The sequence below is a fragment of the Epinephelus lanceolatus genome, chromosome 12 (assembly GCF_041903045.1).
Source record: "Epinephelus lanceolatus isolate andai-2023 chromosome 12, ASM4190304v1, whole genome shotgun sequence".
NCBI classification, from domain to species: domain Eukaryota; kingdom Metazoa; phylum Chordata; class Actinopteri; order Perciformes; family Serranidae; genus Epinephelus; species Epinephelus lanceolatus.
In genome coordinates, this window is record NC_135745.1 from 31,790,286 (window position 1) to 31,804,052 (window position 13,767).

The following is a 13,767-nucleotide window of genomic DNA, read 5'->3' on the forward strand; positions in this document are numbered from 1 at the left end:
TCATATCCAGTCTCTTTTCATTCCTCAACAAAATTTTAAGTTCAAGTTGAAGTTATGACCTAATTGTGGTCCCATCAAGCCCAGTGGCCCCTGATGAGAGTGCAAAGCATTCTGGGAGCATAGCAGGTGTCCCCCCCCCCCCCCTCATGTCACAGAGCTTCCCAGACAGCTTGTTAATTTGCACAACTTTTACACACACATCTCTCCCTCTATGTGTGTATGTATGCGTGTGTATATATTAGTGATGGGACTTGACCCTAGCGAGCTGCGGCAGTGTTTCGCGTCTTGCTGGGCGTGGGAAAAAGACGGGACCCCTTTTCACAGCTGCCTCGGCCGAGGCCTGGGCTGCTGGGGGCCCCCTGTACCCCCTCTACACACACCACCCCGTTCCCCCTTGTCTGACTACTCCCCCCACCACACACCCTCCTCCTCCTTCCATCCCATTCAGGCTCCGGCCTACTGGCTTTCAAAAGCAGGACCCCCTTCCCAGCCCTTCATAAATACATCTCATTATTCAAGCCCTAGTTTGCATAGGGATTCCAAAGAGATCTCCACTCTGCTCGTGAGGCCTGAAGCCCCTCAGCCTTTTGGACCGCACAAGTGCAAATTTCGACTTAGTAATCTCCCTGTGTTAATATTTGTTTTAAAACGGTGTGTGCACACTTGCAAAACTATTAAACCAACATCGCAACCATCTTAAAATTTCTGTCTCTGCTTTTTAAAATATCTCCTTTTTTTTCTAGAGATGTGGCAAAAAAATCTGAAGAAACTAAACCCAGTGAAAAGAGAGTTTAGCATGACTATTAGCAAGTGCTTTGCTAGTCTGTATTCCATCTGCCACCGGCTATTGTACAGTACCTCACACACACGCACACACACACACACACACACACACGTACTTCAACCCCCCTCCACAGCACCCCCTCCCCACCCCACCTCCCCATTCGCTGCAATGCATTACTGCAGAGATTTATCTCCTATCAGCCTGTATAATACTGAGGTTATAATTTACATCCACTTTAGAAAACAGCAGCACAGGCCGGCCCTTGCATATGCTAATATAAAGCTTGGGAAAATCTGGGCGACTCAAAGAACTCCACACTAAATTTGAATAACTGAGCTTTATATTGAGCCTCAAGGTTGTGGAACCATGAAGATTTGACCTTGCTAACAATATGTACTTATTGTTTAATTCCTAATGCTCGACTATTAAAGGAGAAATTGGAGGGAACGTACTGACAGCCTTAAAGCTGGGAATGCTTCTCTCTCGATCGAACTGAAATAACATCTTCCGGGCTTGGGTTTTTATTTCTTAAAACCCTTAAATTTGGGGATTTTAATTTTAATGTGCGGGTGAAACATAAGCATCCCACCACAGTAGCTTTCCTTTGCAATTTAACGGTATTCTCAAGCGTTTTGACTCAACGTTACCGTTGCTAAATTATGCATGTGCTATACCTTTATGCATACTTTGCCCACAGTAATCAGGAGACTCTGGACAAGGGGAGGGTGGCTCGTCAAGGCATTAGGGCCGAAAAGGACAGAGCCACCCAAATGCTCTTTCCACATGAGCAGGTCCAAACCTTGCCCGTGCTCTCCTAACGGGATAAAGAACCGCAGCAAAGATTACACGGCCACCTCCCCTGCACCTACCACACACTCTACCTGACAAATAGGATCATAGTGTTTAAAGGGATAAAACGCTGAATGTATGTGAATGAAAGAGAGAGAGGTGTGTGTGTGTGTGTGTGTGTGTGTGTGTGTGAGGAGGATGGGGGGGAGGTGATGTGCAATGTAAAAAATGTTAATACTTCAAAGGAATGATGGAATTCAACATGGAGGTCTTACTTCACTCGCACACCGTTTACACTCTGTTGCTGTAGGCTACTGCAGCTCCACACTGTATGTATGTATTCTGATATATACATGAATGATATAAAACTGACATTTACACTGTGCGCAAATAAAAGCGGCAGTAAATGTCCCTCTTAATGCCCCTTTTCTTTTGAATAAGACGGGGAGGGTTACTACAGGGCTGCACACTTTAAAAATCATTCTTGATGCAAGACACAAAATCCTCACTATTTCAAAATTCCGGCTCAGCCTGTCTTTTTTTACACCCACACACACACAAGCATCCTCACAGCTCTACAAAACATGGACAACAATCAACCAAAATCGCTGCACCATCGTTCACTCAACACGAAACTATCTTCAAGCCTCCAGCATCTTAAGGTTTGACCTGAACCTGCCTCTTAACACCGTGGACTCGTGGTTATATCCAAAATATGAAAGGCAGAATGAGCAAACTGCCGGTGCATTTGGCAGCATCATGGACTGTTGCTCATGTGGAAGTAGCAGCTGAACCACTTTCCTACATGCATGTGTTTTTACTTAAAATATTTACCTGCAAGCTGCTCCTCATCTTGTCTGGTGGCACTCTGTCTTCACTGAAAGTTGATGCAAACTTCAGGGCTGACGTTGTCGGCATTTTCCTTTTAAGACAAAAGAAAAGAGAATGTGTGAAATCATCGCTGGAGCTCTCATTTTTAATAAAGCCACACATTTCAGGAATAAATAAGTGGCTTGCGAGGCAGTGGAGGGAAATATAAAGGGGGGAAATAAATGCAGCATTGTTGACCTTGCAGCTAACAGCACTCCACCAAACTTGCCGGGTGTTTTTCACCCACGCACTTCTCATTATTTTGCTTCTTTCCGAGGTTAAATATATTTTCTGCTGCATGAACAATAAGTCAAGCTTGATAAAAGTGTTAGCGGAAAGCCAAAATTGCAAAATGTGATGGAAAAGCAACACTAAGTTGGAAACTATACCACAAAGCATAGCATAGAGTGTGCTCCGTCTCAGTTGCTATGCTACTAACATCCAAGATTGATCAGGAAAAATGTTGTATACAAAATAAAGTGGTGTATAAATTCTAAAAATCACTGCTGCTGTGACCGTGGAATTAAACAGAAACACAGAGATTACACAATTACAATATTTTAATCCGTGATTTGCTTTGTGTCACTACAAGATGGAGGACGTGGAGGTCAAATCGTGTATACTGGCTCAAACTGCACACCTGCTCTCATTTGCAAACTTCACACACACAGTCACACATGATACGAGCTCTCTTGTTTAACGGTGCACATCAAATATTGTCAGTCATGGTCTAAATAGAGCATGCTGGGACTTCAGGGATATTCAGTCATCTCCAAGGCTTGCTGATTCCGCTCTAAGAATAGATCAAACTCGGAGCCGATGTCCTATTTTGTTCTTATCTAGCAGACAAACACAAAAATAATCCACCCGGCGAAAACACAAATTTGAACATATCTGCCATGTCTGACTCGGATTCAGTGATGAAAGCATGTTCGAAACGGGCTGAAGATGATCGTGTGCAGACTCTTTTGCTCTAAACGACTGATGCAGTGTGATTTTGATGTGTTGTTACCCTGCAGGTTCTGGTTGGGGAGCAAAGATCCAAACTAGCTGATGCTGAAATGACGCAAAAGCGGTGTTGTTAACAGGCATGTTAGCACACAGTAGTCCGGACCTGTCCTCTCTGTTCAGGCTCTAATAAGGCTTCATCTTGCATCAAGTAATGTGCATGTGCATCCAATTATACATCACACTCCTAATGTCAAGTAAATTACAGCCAGGGGACATCACTTAAAGCCTACACCACTCATAAAGGAAAAACACTCAGTGTCAGAGGAGTCAGGGAGTCTGCACATGCACTGGATGCAGCTCTGCAGAGTAATTATTGGCTCAAATGAAGGCAACTTCCAGGCCTGCAAAAATCACCAACATGTGAGATCTTAAAAGCGATCTGACGCTGCTGCTGCTGCCAACACCGTCACGTGAGCCCTGGATGGACCAATCGCACGAGTCCTTTAACTATTTCTGTCTCTAACCCCTCCAGATATTAATGTTATAGCACCCACACAGTTATGACAACTGCACAACAGCACGCGCTGTGTTTTTTAAGTATGTTTTCCCACATGCACCACCAGCTTGTGTCCTAAAGTTCAAGCCTATTGATTCTCAACAGGCCCCAGCATCAGCACCGCGATGCCCAAAACACGAAGCAGCAACATTCACGCCCTCACAGACACGCAGGTGGCTCCACTGAACGTGCCAGCACCTGTCCAGAAGAGGTGGACAACCAGCACTAAAATCACGCTTTCGAGGCTCAGCGGAGTCCCCCCTCTTCCCCCTCCCCAACACCATCACTCCTCTTCATCGGCAGCCGCGGCGTGCAGCCTCCCTCAGCATCCGTCCCTCCTGCTTCTTCCTCCCGCTGCTGCTGCTGCTGCTGCCCGCCCCGGCATCATCTCCTCCTCCTTCTCCTCCATGCCGAAACGAGAGGGAGGAAGCCCCCGGATCCGAAGTGCTCGGCGTCAGTTCGTACTTTCGGTTCTCTAGCTTTATGAAATTAAAACTCATACAGCTAGATAACCAAAGACACAAACTAACCCGTCGTCTCTTAAAGGGGCCGCCTCTCCGGTACAAACAGAGAGAGGAGAGGAGAGAGGAGAGAGAGAGAGAGCCTGCCTGTGGTCACATTGCACTGAGAGCCCCTCACACACACACACACACACACACACACACACACACACTGGAAGAGAGATAGATAAAGAGAAAGAGCAGCAACAAAGCTGCTCAGCATGATCAGCTTTTATAGATCATGAAATTGAGGTGAAATAAAGTTAACCACGCAGGCTGTGTTGGCTCCCATGACTAGTTACACACACACACACACACACACACACACACACACACACACTATTATCTCCATCACCATCAACTTTGCCTCACTGGCATCACCACATCTCAACATGCTGTACCAACATCACCATGACTTCTTTGGTGCCAAAGGAGCATCTTGTTTTGCCAAGCATCACAAGTGCATGCAGCCAAAGGCCCAACCTCGTCTTTTTACAACCCTTAAAACCATTTAGAAATACAGAAAGGCAATTTTAGGAGTCCAGATTGCCATTGGTCAACACTGTGGCTCCACACTGATACATTAGAGCCATTATTCCACCGCATCAGGCCTAGGAGACGCGCAAAGTTCCCACAGAACAGCCTCAATTAATGCCACAGCTGTGGTTTCAATTTCTGTGAAAACCACAACCAGTGTGATGAAACACACACAACATACCTCTTATTTAGAATTTAAGGATATTCCCACATCAGCTGCACCAGTCATATAAAGCCAGCATCCCACTTACTTGCACATCAGGCTAACTCCACTCCACTACAGTCGATATCCTCCAGCAATTTCAAATCCCGCCTCGGATTTTCCGTTTAATCAGAGCCTGTGGTCTGATCGCACCCGATTAAAGGGAATAGTGCAAATTAAAAAAAAAAGAAATAGCAGAGTATTATTGGAGCTACAAAGTGTCCTACGCCTCAATAGACTTGCATGTGTCCTCTCCCTCACACACGCAAGCTGCGACTGACAAGTGCAGAGAGTCCACACGGTGAGCAGAGGGGATAAACTCCGCCTCAGAGAGAGGGAGGGCGGCAGAGGGAGAGACAGAGAGAGGCGGGAATCTGAAATCATTAAAGCCAATTTGAAAATGAATGCAGGTGCGTTTCATTTGGGACTTTATTCCCCCAGTTAGCCCACATTAGTGAGAGACAGAGGCGTGCGTAAAATGTTGCGCAAAAAGAGCAGGGACGCGCATGGTGTTATGATAGTAATAGTGGGTTTTTTTTTTTAGAAATTGATTAGACATTTTAAAACTTTTAGATTTTGGAAAATATGAGCTCTGTGGGTGTCCTCTGCTTTCTTTCTTTTTTATTATTATTTTTTAATAAGCTCTGCTCCTTATACTCCTGCACAGTCAATGTGACAGGAGCACAAACTTCATATTAATATTCTACAAAAACACATACTTCTCTAACCTTTTGATCAGAGCTCAAATGGTATCACTTAGAAATCATAAAGCCACAAAAGCTTTATTTTATTTTCATATAGGAGAGGCTATATTTACTGCAATTTTATAATTTAAAGAAGCAAACAAAATGCAAAAAAACACAATTCTTACAAAGCTAAAATTTTGCAGCTATGAGCTATTTCAGTCAGTCAGCTCCCCTCTGTTGTGCACGTGTTATAAAATGCTGATTAAATGCATTTTATGGGAACAGTAGCAAAATAAGGCTGCCCCATATTCTCCTTACGTGTTCATGCACCCTGATTATGGTTGCTAAGGATTATTGTTGCCATAATTGTTCCATTATTACCAATTATACCTTCAGTAGCCATTTAATAACAGTCTTAAAGTATGTCTTCTAATCAGTGTTTTAATCAGGATGCAGCGACACAATAAAAGGTGAGAACATGATGCTGTGTTTTTTATTTTAGTTTTACGTATATAAAAAGTCCCTGCACCGAGCAGAGGAATTCAGGGCTTCTGTCCTTGGTGCAGAAAAGGCCCACGCCTAAAGCCAAACCCCTGATAGCATATTCAGGCAATATGCAGCCTTATCAATTGCGATATTATGATATGAATGATATCTGAGCTGAGGAGATGAGATAGTGCGCGCGATAACAATCACACCCTTTGATAAAAGGAGCCAGTGGCAGAGACAAGACCCGAATAGCAACTTGCAATATCTCTCAAAGTTTGAAAGGATATTTAAAAAGGTGCTGGGATCAGTGTGTGTGTGTGTGTGTGTGTGTGTGTGTGAGCAGGTATAAACCAATAAAAGAGGCAGCGAGCTACAGTCTGGGTTTCCAAACGAAGCTTGCATCAGATAGCAGTTACATATCTGATTATTGCGCATGGGCAATCTGTTAGTATCATGGAGGTGCAGCTCTCCTGTCAGCCTGCTGCTGCTGCTGCTGCTGCTGCTGCACACACACACACACACACACACACACACACACACACACACAGGTCCGGCTCTACTGTATGAATCCTATTCTACTCTGCATCATTTATAAGTAGATGTAATCAGCCGTGGTCTCTGCTGCTGTCATCCTGTAATTGAACTTACACCACGTTGTGCTGTTGCCACGGTTTAAGAGGAGCGGGAAAGAGGCCCACACAGCTCTTTAAAAAAAAACAAAATCATTGTTGCTACATTAGCATGAGAGCGGTGCTCATTTTGATTGGATGCACAATCCTTATTGCTCCTGAGCATGCGCGACCAGGGCGGTAGAGTGCACGTGCATCCCAGTATTGTAGCCTACTTGCTTGCAAACCATCATATGCATTGCATCTTTAAATAAAGTGATGCAGTAAAGGGTCCTGCAAAGCATCACACCTACAATCAGTGTTTTTAAAATTCTACAGTGTATTTTAAAATAGGATATCTTGTCTCCTACATTTATAACCAAATTAAATAAAATCCTGACACTCCAGAGCAGCCAAATGAAATATCCTGGACGAGTTCTGTGAAACTATTTTAAATGTAAAATGCTTTGCTAAACTATTTGCTGCGATATTACACTAAATTCACATTCTATAAACGGCATCCAGTCACTGCACTGAAGCTTTAAAAAAGATCTATTGAACAAGGTGTCCCTGTGTGTGTGTCCTTAGATGGATTTTCCCACAAACAAGTGACAGGGAAAATTTAACCCCCCACCTCCCCCCCCATCTCCCCCCTTTCTCGCCCTCCTCCCAAAAAAAAGAGAAAGAAAAAAAAGAAGAAGAAAGAAGTCAACATCAAGTTCAACAACGTGCCGGAGAGACATTTACATGACAATCAGGTCTGGGATCCTCGAGGTCCCCCCACCCTGCACAACAGAGTCTGGCGTCAGCCCCGCTACACTTTCCCAGGCTCACAACAATATCTCCCTGCTGAACTCTGCACTGCAGCGCTGCCTGGGGCCTCCTCCTCCTCCACCTCCTCCTTCTCCACCACCACCACCACCTCCTCCTTCTCTACTACATGAATACTTCTCACATGAGCACATGGCAGCCTCATTAAATATGACGGAGTTTGCATAAAGTTTAATGCAGGATAATTGACATGCATGATACGTACGATTTCTGTGGTGCTCAAGAGGCCGCATCCTACTTCATCGTATATTAAATATGCTATGTGACTATATTATTACACTTACAATTTGCTTAGAGTTCTGACATAATATTACAAGCAATATTTTAGCATAGATAATTTTTTTATAGGAATTTTTATGCTTTGCAATTTTCTTTAAGCTGTTTTTCTGGATTTTAAGATAACACACACACACACACACACACACACACACACACACACACACACACACACACTATTGCAATATAATCAAATATCTGTGAAATTAAAAGCGAACGTCAGTAAACCCCAAATGAACATGTTGCACATTTGCGTCAAAACATACTCACATTTTACTTGACTTCAATCCAAAATTAAATCCACATAGATTCTCTTGATTTTCAATATATATATAATATAGTGACTTTTATAATTTGTGCCAAAACACGTCCTTCCTGCACTCCATCCACATAACCTGGGCTCGATATTCACAGAGTGATCTACCTCCTGTTTCCTGAAACGCACCTGAACGCCTGCTGTTTGGAGCAAATCTTCCCTTTAAGTCTTAAATATATTTCACCTGCTGCATTAACAGAGAGCTGTCTGCCATATTATGTAGGAAAAACCCTCTCTTACCGGATAAAGCAGGTCAGACAGGAGTGTGAGAGCAGCGGCTGCAGGCGGCGAGAGAGGCGAGGGGAGGGATGAGGATGATGATGGTGATGATGGGGAGGAGGAGGAGGAGGAGGAGGAGGAGGAGGGAGCAGAGCCGGCTCAGGGCCTATCAAATGTGTCAAACAGGCCTTATGATATTTGGGGGGAATAAACGAGGATATAAAACAGCCTGAAAGTAGGTTGCTGCTGCTGGTTTTTGTTTTGAAATCAGAATCACATCGACGAAATCCTGCTGCTGCTCTTATTAAACACACACATCTGGTGATGAGGTGGTTAATAATTATATAATGTGTAACCTTGAGGTCAACATTAGAGACAAATAAGCTCCAGTTTAAAGCATAGTCGTATTTTATTTCGTATATTCTTTGTGTTACTTTTCTTATTTTTGTGTATTTATGATTTAAAATTATTGCTTTTTATTTTTTTATTTTTACAGAACTGAAACTTATCTATTATTGCCTTATTAACACACTGTACAGTAGGATTTATAATTAACATAACGTAGTGATTTTTACACGTCTTTACACAGGAGGTCCCACTCCTAAGGTTGGGCTGATGTCCTCTGTCACAGGATCAGTCGTTTTATTCCCACATTCACAAACCAATACAGTGCAGGTAAGTAAAGACTTTACATCACATATTGCTGGCTTGTTTCAGTGTTACATGTGGGACTAAGATGCTAACCTGCTATACAAATAAAATAAATTAAAAATAATAATGTAATAAGGCACTTTATGACAGGCTTTACTGCATGTGGCCGATTTACAATAATGCATGCTGGGTGTTTACAGTCTGTTTATGATCGACCTGTACCTGACAAGCCTGTTATTTACATTAAAATAATAATAATTAATGCATTTACAGATATTCTTTTTAGCTTACCTGCACACCAACAGATTCAGTTTGTTTCAGGAGCAGGAGAAATTCATTTTAAAGGTTAAGATCCTAAAAAGCCTCTTTTCTACATGGCACATGCTTGAGGAAATACAGTGTACAGTAGAGATGCATTTACAGGACGAAACAGCGACACACCTCGGCGAGAAGCAGCAGGACAGTTTACAGTTACAGTGACACTATGGTTTTGTTTTATAAGGATATTTTTTATTGCACAAAGCTTGTATGTTTGCACAGATATATAAAAAAAAAAGAAAAGGAAAAAAGGACACCTTAAATTTATTCTGAGTTTTTCAAAGTTTAGTACATACAGTATATTTAAATGAAACTGTACTATAAGCTATTCAAGTGTGGAATTTAAGAGTCTATCATCCCCCTTCATGGATTAGAAATATATATCTTTATTATAAGAAAAGGCTACTTATGGAAACTTTATGAACTCTCTTGGAAACACTGGTGTTGAGAAATTAAAACAATAATCAGGAGCTTTACTGTATTAATGCAATATATTAATAGTCCATGTAAAAACGTGGGGAATAGTGTTGGATAAGTTTTGATTTATTAACAGTACTTTAGTCTTTGTTTAAGTTTTTATTAGGGGTTCACCTGTTGAAACTAAGAGCCAAATAAAAGGTAGAAAGATTAAAAGATTAAAAGAAGGACTGACCGCAGCAAAGGCTGAAATACTTTAGACTTTAAATGCTTTATTATTATTATTATTATTATTATTATTATTATTATTATTATTATTATAACAATTACTATTATTATTTCAGATCATGAACATACAGCACAGACTAGAGGTTGAAAAAAAACTTAGATGATTAAGTGTGATGATGTTTCATTCACACAGCTGCAAAAATATATATTTGTAATCTTTTTTGTGATTATTCTTCACCGAGCAGATAACAATAAATCTGCACTTGAGTGTGTTCATTTAAAAAAGCTAGATTCATATAATCATAATAATAATAATTTTTCAATGCTTGTGAGGCTGACATTGTATTATTTTAGATTAACTGTATTTTTTACATATAGTTTTTAAAAAGTGCTTACTGTATTTCCATTATTACAAAATGTTAGTCTAAATGTTCTTTAATATCTTCTATAAAATTTTAAATTTTGGCTGAATCAGTGGCATACTTATCTATTCAACACACTCTACCTATTTCATTTAACAGCATGCCACTATTGTGGTAGTTAAGCTGATACTGTAAATTAGAAGTTGTTTAACACTGTATGTGTGAATTGTTATTTTCCTTCATACTATATATTACTTGGAAATAAATATTTTGATAATAATCAATGGAATTTCATGTTTCCTAACAGAACCTACAGAATCTTTACTTGCTCTGATTTATTTTGCACTTATATCTTACTATACAGTTTATCCCTGATACAGGATCAGGCATGTTTTCCACACTGTTTAATAGCACAGTATTATTTAGTGCAGATGGAAGGAATTGAAGAATATCTGACAGTGTGTGGCAGATGAACTTAAAAACACATTTTGATCTTGTAAATAAATTTTGAACTCACTGAACTGAGTTTATGTTTCTAGTTTTATATGTTTTCTGTGAGGTTACAGGATTGTGCACAGCTGATCTATAATGAGAAAATAAGACACTTTGTGAGTTTTTTCTTCATGATCGTAACGTTGTCTTTCACAAATACCAAAAATGAATGTACAGATTTTTTTTCCAACTTTTAAATGTGTGAAATAAATGTGATGGTTGTTTTAAAACACTATTGTGATTAGTGTCGTCTTAAGTAATTAAATATTGAGCACTATATTATTTTCTCTTCTCTCATTTTTTTCCTATTTCACAGTTTGTCTGCTGTTTGAATTAACTGCAGCAAAAAGGTAACTGTGACAGAAATATCTAAATGTTTTACTTCTTTATGTTCTCATGCACCTTGTCTGTTTTATAAACTGCCTGCCAACAAAATGTGTGTTCATGTCTCATGTTAAAGCTCAAAGGCCTCAAATTAAACTGCACTCTGCCAAGTCAAGACACAGCAGCAGGCTCAAGTCTGGCCTGTGTGAGAAGAATTCATTTAAGCCATTTAAGATACAGACATGAATGTGCAGCTTTTGCATTTCTTTAATTACTATTTTATCCTGTTGTGAGACTATGAGCATTTTCCAATTAAAACCTTATTTGTACATTTATTGTAGACTGAATGCTGCAGTGACACAGATTCATTTCCAGATAAATAAGGTTGTACTGTTGGATTTTTGAAAGACGGAGACAGAAACTTGGTTCATACAAGATTAAGGGTAGATTAATAAAGTATTTCTGAACACAGCCTATGATGTGTATAATTTACAATAATTAAAATATTGTAAATTATAAACAGTATTGTCTTTGAAATGCATTTAAAAAGAAAAACTGTTCTTTTATAATTCACTATTTCTCAATTGTGCATTGCCAACACTGAGAGGAGAAATATAGCCTTTATATAAAAGATAAATAATTAAATAAAAGTTATGGCCTATAAGGTTGAGACCAATATTCACACATTAACACTGTAAAGTCATCCTTTCAGCAAAGAGACAATATAACCAATACAAAGCTTAATGCTGTGTACATTCATAAGGTATGTTAAAGTTATCTGAATCAGGCAGACAATGAAACAAAATTAGACAAAAGTAAATATGCAAAATAAATAAACTAAACAAGACAGTTTTTTATTCTCATTGGCCATCTTGTTTTAGCCAATAAATATAAAAAAGACTTTCCAACTAAACACATGAGCTACATATATTTGTAAAGATGAAAATTAATCTACTTTTTAAAATTATGCAAAGAAGTGAAAATAAATATGAAATAAAGAGATGACTGCACTCACACAACTTTAACTTTCCCAACAAACACAGTGTTGCAAACTTCACACAGTGAAATTATATTTTGTATAAATGTTTAAGTATCTTTGGAGAGGATATGAGTGTGATGAAATGATAGCTAAACTTTTTAGTTTAAACCCAGTAAAGAGAGTGAACTTCTTACCGCGGCAGGCTCGTGCAGAGACCTGTTAATTCCTCCTCTGCCTGGTGTGAAAGAGGGAGAGCCAGCCCGAGCCCTCGTGCCTTAATTTGAAGCAGGCTGGGTTTTATGATAATCAGAGCTGACACCGACCTGTGCGCCATGAATAGAGGAGGGCACCCTCGAGCCTGCGTTCCCACGAGCCGCATTCCTCCGGTCAAGTTCAAGCTCAAAAGCGCGAGCCACCATTACTATGCGAGGCGTGCCGCGTGGCTAATTCCAAAAAGGCGCGCACTCCCCGCCGTGGGAGAGTTCGTCACCTTGTATTCAAATGCAGCAGCAGATAGATAGATAGGCCCACTGTGAGGCTGTCATCAACACTCAAACAAACAGCACACACAGAGAAAAAAGCTCCTGCGTTTGGCACCTCTTCTAAACCAGTAAATAAGTAAACAAAAAAACTTTTATTTCATTTTTAAATTGTTGGCAAAAACGAAAAACTACAATGTTTCTTAAACAGCAATAAGAATTACTCTTTTTGTGTCCTCATTTGAGGATTTATTACATGTATTTCATCACTGTTTTCTAATATAATAACCTTTATTGCAGCACTTTGGCTTACTGTGTCACAGTGGGCCCAGATATGAACAAAAACAGCCCAGCCATGCTCATATAAAGCCATTTTTATCTTCTTTAAATGGTGACTCACTGCAGCCAGCATCATTGAGCATGTACAATCTTAACAGCAATTAAATTTAAATTCACTCTCTTCAAATAATAATAATAATATTCATCAAGAGTTTTACATAAACACTAAGGAAAAACTAAGAATAATTGTGTTAATGTTGCATATTTTGGCAGCAACTGCACAATCTTTTAAATGTTTTTTTATCCACACGGAAACAAATTCCTGAAAATGTTTTAATGACTTGAGAAGCAGAGAAAAGCTCTTCTTTGGGCAGTTAATTACTGCAGTACTATGTGTGGACAAATTATGATACTAATATGCAGTAATGTGTTTGCATGTATAGGCTGTGGATTGACATCAGTTCTGGGTACATGTGATGTATTTTTGCTCTTTGTTGCTGCCTGTCTTGGCCAGGAGGTGTTTCTGGTCAAATAAAGGTTATATAAAAATAAAAAAATATTCTTTTACTTCCAGTGACAAAAACAAAATACAAATTTGATCACAAAACAACTAAGCACAGTATT

At 40.0% G+C, this 13,767-nt stretch overlaps 1 long non-coding RNA gene across 5 annotated transcripts in view; it reads right to left on the reverse strand.

The window, feature by feature from the left end:
* Nucleotides 1-12,688, reverse strand: part of LOC117271840 (uncharacterized) — a 36,776-nt gene extending 24,088 nt beyond the window's left edge. The window contains exons 1-2 of one of the 5 annotated variants that reach the window (XR_004502914.2): nucleotides 12,580-12,688; nucleotides 2,408-2,495 (exon numbers count right to left, since the gene is read on the reverse strand). This is a non-coding gene — a long non-coding RNA (uncharacterized LOC117271840). Of the gene's footprint in view, nucleotides 1-2,407; nucleotides 2,496-4,148; nucleotides 4,414-5,238; nucleotides 5,461-8,349; nucleotides 8,604-8,635; nucleotides 8,711-12,579 lie in introns of those variants that run through there. The other 4 variants (XR_004502916.2, XR_004502918.2, XR_004502915.2 and 1 more) reach the window with 4 other exon arrangements.
* Nucleotides 12,689-13,767: the final 1,079 nt, after the last annotated feature.